Raw genomic sequence first — 7,497 nt, 5'->3', positions numbered from 1 at the left:
GCTCCATCACCCTCTCTCTCTGAGGATTAATCATTGGCTTTTCACTTCCTTTCCACTTTCAGTACTTTTTCCTCACACTGACATTTCCTAAGTGGTGGTCTCGTTTTAGCTGCATTATTCTTCAATTTTTCACAGTGTTACTCTATACTTTAATTCTATACTTTCTGCACTGTGAAGTTAAATTATTTTTCCACATTGCCTTTGAATAATAAGATTATATAATATTAGAGATCCAAAGCACGTTAAAACAAATATTGGCCAATCCCCTTACTGTTTGATGAGGAAATAAAAATAGCATTAGTAACTTCATGATATAAATACACATTAATGGCTTAGTCAGAGTTAGAAGCCAGAGTTACAGTCATTCCAGGCTAGTATCTTTCTATTCCTACAAACAGGAAACTATATTTTTCTATTTATTTATTTATTTATTTATAGAGAGGCGGTGAGGGGCAGAGGAAGAGGGAGAGAGAGAATCTTAAGCAGGCTCCACGCCCAGTGCAGAGTCCAACATGGGGCTTAACCCTACGACCCTGAGATCATGATCTGAGCTGAAATCAAGAGTCGACCGCTTAACCTACTGAGCAATCCAGGCACCCCTGAAACTATATTTTTCTAAAATCGTCAAATGAAAAGTTCTAAATCTAATATTATACACCTAAACTGTTCAATAGGTTGACCAGTACCTACATTTGATTCCTGTGCAAGTGAAAGGTGTGTTGTCTGAATTGAAATGTCCTAAGATCATACCCTATTTAAAATACTTAGTACAAACAAAAGAAAGCAAAATGTCTCTAAGACTTTAAAGGCATTGATTACCCATTTAAATAATAATATATGAATATTAGTATAGGGTCAAGAAAAATATTTTTCACCTTCTTTTTACTTTTTTAATGATTTAAATTTTTATGTTTGGCTCACTTTCATAACTTAGACTATAATTCTATCAAGATAGTGTTTTTCTAGAAACTCTGTAAGTTAATACTTTATATAACTCAAGACTTCACACAAAAATTTCTGCTCTAAGCAGACGAGCCTGGCTTAACATTTCAACATGCAGTAGTTCATATTATTGTCATGTATGCTCTTCTTTCCTGTCATTTGCAATATCCCCTTGAATGCACTTTTCCCCCATCCCTATATGCATGTATTTACTTCTTCAATGAGACTTTATTTTTTTTCCCTTCAAGAAGTAGAACCCATTTCTCTCTCCATTCTCTTGCATTATGACTTTCTTTGACCAACAAAATTCAGAGGAAGCAAAGTTGTGGGAATACTAAACCTAGGTCTTTAAAAGTCTTACAGATTCTATTTTCTCTTTTTTGGAATGCTGCCCCAAACACTAGCTGTACAGATGCCTGGTCTAGTGTACTAGAGGGTGAGAAACTGAGTGGAGCAGAGACAAATCAACCCAGATAAACGTCCCTATATCAACCATTTGACAGCAAGCCCCAAGCATCAGACATGTGACTGGGGACATTTTGGACAACCCAATTGCAATCAAGGCTTCATATGTTTGCAGCCACACAAGTGACTCTAGGTGATATCAGGAAAGAACCATCCAGCTGAACTCAGTCCAAATTGGTAACTCACTGAATCATGAAGAATTTGAATGATTTCTTTTTAGCCTGGGGCTGTTTTGTTATTCAGGAATTAATTGGTACCACTTCATTCCTTTTCATACTGCAAACACAGCACTCCATTTTAAGCTATTTAAATGGATAAACTTCATGAAGACTTTTCTAATTACTGTAGACCTCTGACTACTTTCCTTTAAATGGATTAATACGGGGGTGCCTGGCTGGCTCAGTTGGTAGAACATGTGACTCTTGATCTCAGGGTTGTAGTTTCAAGCCCCGTGTTTGGTGTAGAGTTTACTTAAAAATAAAATCTTAAAAAATATATAAAAATAAATGGATTAGCATAATCTTTGAATATGTAGTTTTTTCTATAATTTTAGAGTTATTTCACAAATATAATCCTTGTCTTCATAACTATGTAGTTTAACTCTTTCCTGACAGAGTGTGAGTTTGGTAACATAGTTCTAGAATTCAGTTATGGCAGACATTGTAGCTACTGCTTTTTGTCAGCATTACTATATGTCAGGTGCTTATTTTAACTCTCAAAACTCTATGTCATAAAATCAATTATTATACTTAAGAGTAATAGAGACATAAAGAGGTTTATAAGTTGTGGAAGATCCCATAGTTCAGTTAGTAGGGCCAAGGCCTGAGAATAGCCCAGCTACCTGATGCTAGAACTCATGCTCTTAACCACTTCAGGCTAATGCCTTCTTGTAAAACTACTGCATAGCAAGGATCTTGCCTAAGGGAAACAATGTATTCCAAAAGACATTGTCGAGATTCCTAACCAAATTTTTGCAGTCTTCCCTACCCTACCCTACCCGCCCCCCCCCATATTTTTCTTTGTCATCTCTTTGCATAGTGGGAATTAGCAAGGCTCAGATCTAAGTCCCCAGATTTCCTCAATCAATATTAGATTTCTGAAGGAGCCCATACCTATAGTCTTAATTACTTACGAATGTCAGTATTTCTCAAATTTATACTTCCTAATTAAGCTTCTCTAAGTTCCATCATCTTGCCAACCAAATAAATCATAAATCCATGTGCTTCTGTCAATTTTCATTATGCCAATCAAATAAAAGTGATTATCATCCTGGGCTTGACTGCCTTGTTCACCAACAACACTTTTAATCTATTATCCATACTGTAACAAGATATAGCTTTTAAAAATACTGATCTAATCACATCATAACATTCAGCTGCTGAAACCCTTGTAAATATTTAATACATAGACTGTGTAGACTGGTTACTGTGTATTCCTCCAACTTCAACATTTCCCTATCACCCATGCTGTCTTTTTCTCTGCTTTCTATTCACACTGGACTTTTTATTTCCTCAAATAAGCCATGGTCCCCACCAATTGAGTGAGCAGCAAACTGCTGCTTTTGCATAATAGAAATTACCATAAAGTAAAATAATAATAATAATAATAACAGTATGCTAAAATAAAAGTGTACCTAACTTTTGTCTATTTCCTGTAATTCTAGTTGCAAAGAGAATGAGAAAAGTAGCTGAAAGGAGATAGGTGAATTAGAGGAATGGACTGGTTGTCCCTGGCAGAAGTAGAAGCTTATTGTTGCAATCACTATTAATGTGTACTCACAATGGTCTTCCCAAGGGACTCTGACAGTTGAGAGAAAATTAAAATAAGCGTATATGTCCCATATCCCCCGACCTGATATCCCTTAGCTATATAGAAAGGAAACACAGAGGGGCGTCTAGGCGGCTCAGTCAGTTAAGCATCTGCCTTTGGCTCAGGTCATGATCCTGAGGTCCTGGAAAAAAGCCCTACATTGGGCTCCCTGCCTATTGTGGGGTCTGCTTCTCCCTCTCCTCTGCCCACCCACCTCCTTCTTACAAAACTACTGCAAACCCACACTGTCCTCCCCTCCCCCCCCACTCATGCTTGCTTGCTTGCTTGCTCACTCTCTCTCATAATCTCAAGAAAAAAATATGAAACACATAATAAAGACCATCAGCCCACAGTCTGCAAACTGGTGTTTTTAAGTAATTGTACAAATAACAACTTGTTATGGTAGTAAACACAAGGAAAGAGAATATACCAAAGATATATTTGGTGAGAAAAAATACTGAATTAAATTAAAAACATGTGAAAAGTCTCTGCTTAAAAAAATAACCAGAAAAAAGTAGCAACTGCACAGAAACAGTACAAAATATTAAAAAGTAAAAAGTAATATAAACTATATGAGACAGATAAACAACATTTTTTTATAGAGAACCAATAACAATAAATATTCTATACTCTCTTAGTAACATTAATGGTTAAAAAGATAACAAATATAAGATTATTTAAGGGCTATGAAATGTGACATAGATGAGTAAGATACAACTTGAGGAGTAGTTAAAATTGAAGCAAAACTATTATAGAACTTAGAAATAAAGAAAAAGAAAAAGAAAACCGGGAAGAACAGAAGAAAATCTAATAGTGAATCAATGACTTGGGAAAAAGGTCTGTAATAAACATGTAGACTATGGAGACGAAAATCATGTAGATGAGAAGTTTAAGTTATAGGGATGGTTATGACAAATGCAATACCACAGCAACTCATATTAACTCAAAAGAAGAAAAAGACGACCGATTGATAGAATCAAAACCAAAAGAGAGGAAAGATACTGACTTTTCTTCTCTTTTTTAAAATTTATATGTAATAATGAGAGAAAGAAATCTGTCAAAAGAAAATAAATGTTTCAGGAAAAAACTACACAGAAAATCAGCAATATGTAGATATATTTGGGTGAAGTTACAAAGCTTTGAAATATTGGGACAAAATAAAAGCTATCAGGGCAAGAAAAAGCATGCCAATGACACAGGTAATAAAATTGATTGACCTCAGACTTCTCTACAATTATACTTAAATCTAGGAAATAGTAGAGCCATGTATATGTATTTTTTGAGGGGTAAAATGTATACTCCAAGAAATTAATATTTAGCCAACTTATAATTCATAGAAAAATATTCTAATGTGTTTAGCATCTCAGGTAATACAGGTAGAATTCACAAGGATTTCTTGGAAATAGTAAAGATCTTAATAAAGACATAGAATCTGCCTTGTTTGTTTTACACATAATGTAAAGGATGTTTCAGGATTCCAAGAGATGGGGTTTCTGTTTGTAGTGTTTGAAACAGACCACTTGTTTCCTCTTCAGGTAAATGCTAATTAGATGTTATTAGCACTGCTTTTAGCCCTCTACCACAGGAGAGATTTTCCAAAAATTCATGGGAACCAAACTATCAGAGCTAACTTTAATAAATGGATGGACAAAGAGGGATTTATTTACATTTAGTAGACAAGCTCTCAAGATAAGGCTGGGATCTTGTTTCAAATTGGGTACATTTTTTGATACATTCTTATCATAACTCTTGAGACAGAAATGGCAGACCCCAGGTATCACATACATTAATATTTGGAATGGAATTATTAGTGACATCCTATCATAACTTGTCTATCTCATTTGCAAGATTAAGCGGAACATCCTACTCTACTATGCTACCACACACACACACACACACACACACACACACACACGCATTTTTACACCAGAATTTTGACATTATTATTATTCTTTCCGTGTCACACAATTATTTGTATATTTTACTTAATGTGTGTAATGTATTAATCCTATATTTTCCTCAAGGATAAGAAATTAAGTCATTATTTGAATGGCAAGTGGTAAGAGATAGATACCCATGGCCACAAAATGAAATTTGCCCAACTATCTCCAGTAAAACTCACAAATTTGATATCTAGACTTTTGCCTGAGCTCCATCCATAAATATTAAACCATCTATTCAAAATCTCCACCTACATATCACAAAGATACCTCAAATTAAACATGTCAAACTAGAGTTATTACCTTCTAAATCTTCCCCACTTCCAATGTTCAGTTTAAATAAATGGCACCATCATTTACTTAGTTGCTCAAGCTTGAAACTTCGGAGTCACGCATGATTTCTTCTACTCCATCAGCCCCAAATCTCACAAATCTGTGTAATACAGTCCATCTTTATTGCCACAAGCATGGTCCAGGTCACCATCATTCTCAATTTATTGGTAATCTTCTAACATCCATTTGCTAGCAACATCTTTCCTCCTTCAAACCAGTCTCTACAATGCAGAGAGAATAAACTTCAAAAAAATATGATAACAGAATTTCTCTATTAAAAACTAGGCAGTGGCTTCTCATTGTCCTCAGAATAAAAGACAAGCTGTTTCAGATGGTAGAAGATCCTGCCTTAACAGGTCCCAGATACCCTTCCAGGAACACCTTGCATTACTATGTCAATGTCATCTTCATTCCAATGCTGGGATTTTACAGTTCTTTAAATGCTCACTATTACAATTTTGCATATTAGCTAAAGCTATTATCTGTTCAAAATGCTTTTTTATTCTATATCTATTCTATTCATTTATTGTCTCAGCTCAAATATTTTTCTCTGAGAAGGTTTCACAAAATAGACCCTTCCCTCCATATGTGGGTAGGTATATTTGTTATGAATTCTTCTGTACTTGAAACTATTTGATAATACTTTGAATACTTGAAAATATTTTTAAACTAAAAAATGTCTACTCTTCACCATAGTACATAACCTGTGGGATAGACCTGTTTTGCCTTTTTTCCTTTTTTCAATAACCACTGAATTCTTATCTCTGGCATGTTATTGAAAATCGATATTTCCATGGTTAGTATTGAATTTGATTGAGTATATTTTAATATCCTGAAACTTTGTACCTGATCTTTATATAAAAAAATTTTGCGATCTCTTAAATTTCTAAGTCAAGACTTTACAGATCTGCTGGTCTCATGTCATTTACACAGTTCATGTAATGTAAGTTCACATAATATAAATACTTTGATTATTGTACAGAACTATCTTTTCAGTTGTGAACTAAAGGCTGACAGATGATCACTTTAAGGTAGATAATGAAAAAAATGAGCACCAGTAATCTTTAAGACTGGTCAGTTTGGGGGCTGGTGCAAAGGATGAATTGCACATTGTTGAATCAGAGGCAGTGAATTAGGAAGGCAGTGCAATTAAAGTCACACTGGCACCTTTGAAAATGTCTGAATGGTTTTCTTTGGAGGCTTTGAAATAACCCCACCTGTGGTCTTAGGTTGAAATGTGGTTCAGGACCCCCTGCATATTAGTAGATAGCACTTACTAGCTGTGGTGGAAGATGCAGAGTCAGAAGATGAAGAGGCAACGTTCCACAGAATAAAGTAAAACTTGCTGCTGTTGAAGGTGATATGAAGTTGATATGATGATGATGATGATGATGATGATTTTGATGAGGAAGCTGAAGAAAAATCTTCAGTAAAGAAATCTATATGAGATAGTCCAGCCAAAAATACACAAAAATCAAACTAGAATGGAAAAGCCTCAAAACCATCAACACCAAGATCAAAAGGTCAAGAATCCTTCAAAAAACAGGAAAAGACTCCCAAAAAACCAAAAGGACAGAGTTCTGTAGACGACATTAAGGCGAAAATGCAAGCCATTATAGAAAAAGGTGGTTTTCTTTCCAAAGTGAAAGCCAAGCTCATCAATTATGTGAAGAATTGTTTCCAGATGACTGATCAAGAGGCTATTCAAGATGTCTGGCAGTGGAAGAAGTCTCTTTAAGAAAATAGTTTAAACAGTTCGTTAAAATTTTTTCTCTTATTTCATTTCTCTAACAGTTGATATCCAGCTGTCTTTTTTATAATGCAGAGTGAAAACTTTCCCTACCATGTCTGGTAAGTGTTGTCCAGGTTCCACTGTCAAGAATGTGTTGTCCAAAATGCCTGTTTAGTTTTAAAGATGGAACTCCTCCACTCTTTGTTTGGTTTTAAGTATGTGTGGAATGTTATGATAGGACATAGTAGTAGTGGTGGTCAGACAAATGGAAATGGT

General features: G+C 35.0%; 1 pseudogene; it reads left to right on the top strand.

The window, feature by feature from the left end:
* Nucleotides 1–5,623: 5,623 nt before the first annotated feature.
* Nucleotides 5,624–7,227, top strand: LOC114209924 (nucleophosmin pseudogene; annotated as a pseudogene).
* The last annotated feature ends 270 nt before the right edge of the window (nucleotides 7,228–7,497 follow it).

This window comes from Eumetopias jubatus, unplaced genomic scaffold (assembly GCF_037043125.1).
Source record: "Eumetopias jubatus isolate StellerSeaLion01/CBP00866 unplaced genomic scaffold, mEumJub1_p1.0 scaffold_6, whole genome shotgun sequence".
In the NCBI taxonomy this organism is placed as follows: Eukaryota; Metazoa; Chordata; class Mammalia; order Carnivora; family Otariidae; genus Eumetopias; species Eumetopias jubatus.
This window is presented reverse-complemented; position numbering and strand designations above follow the sequence as displayed.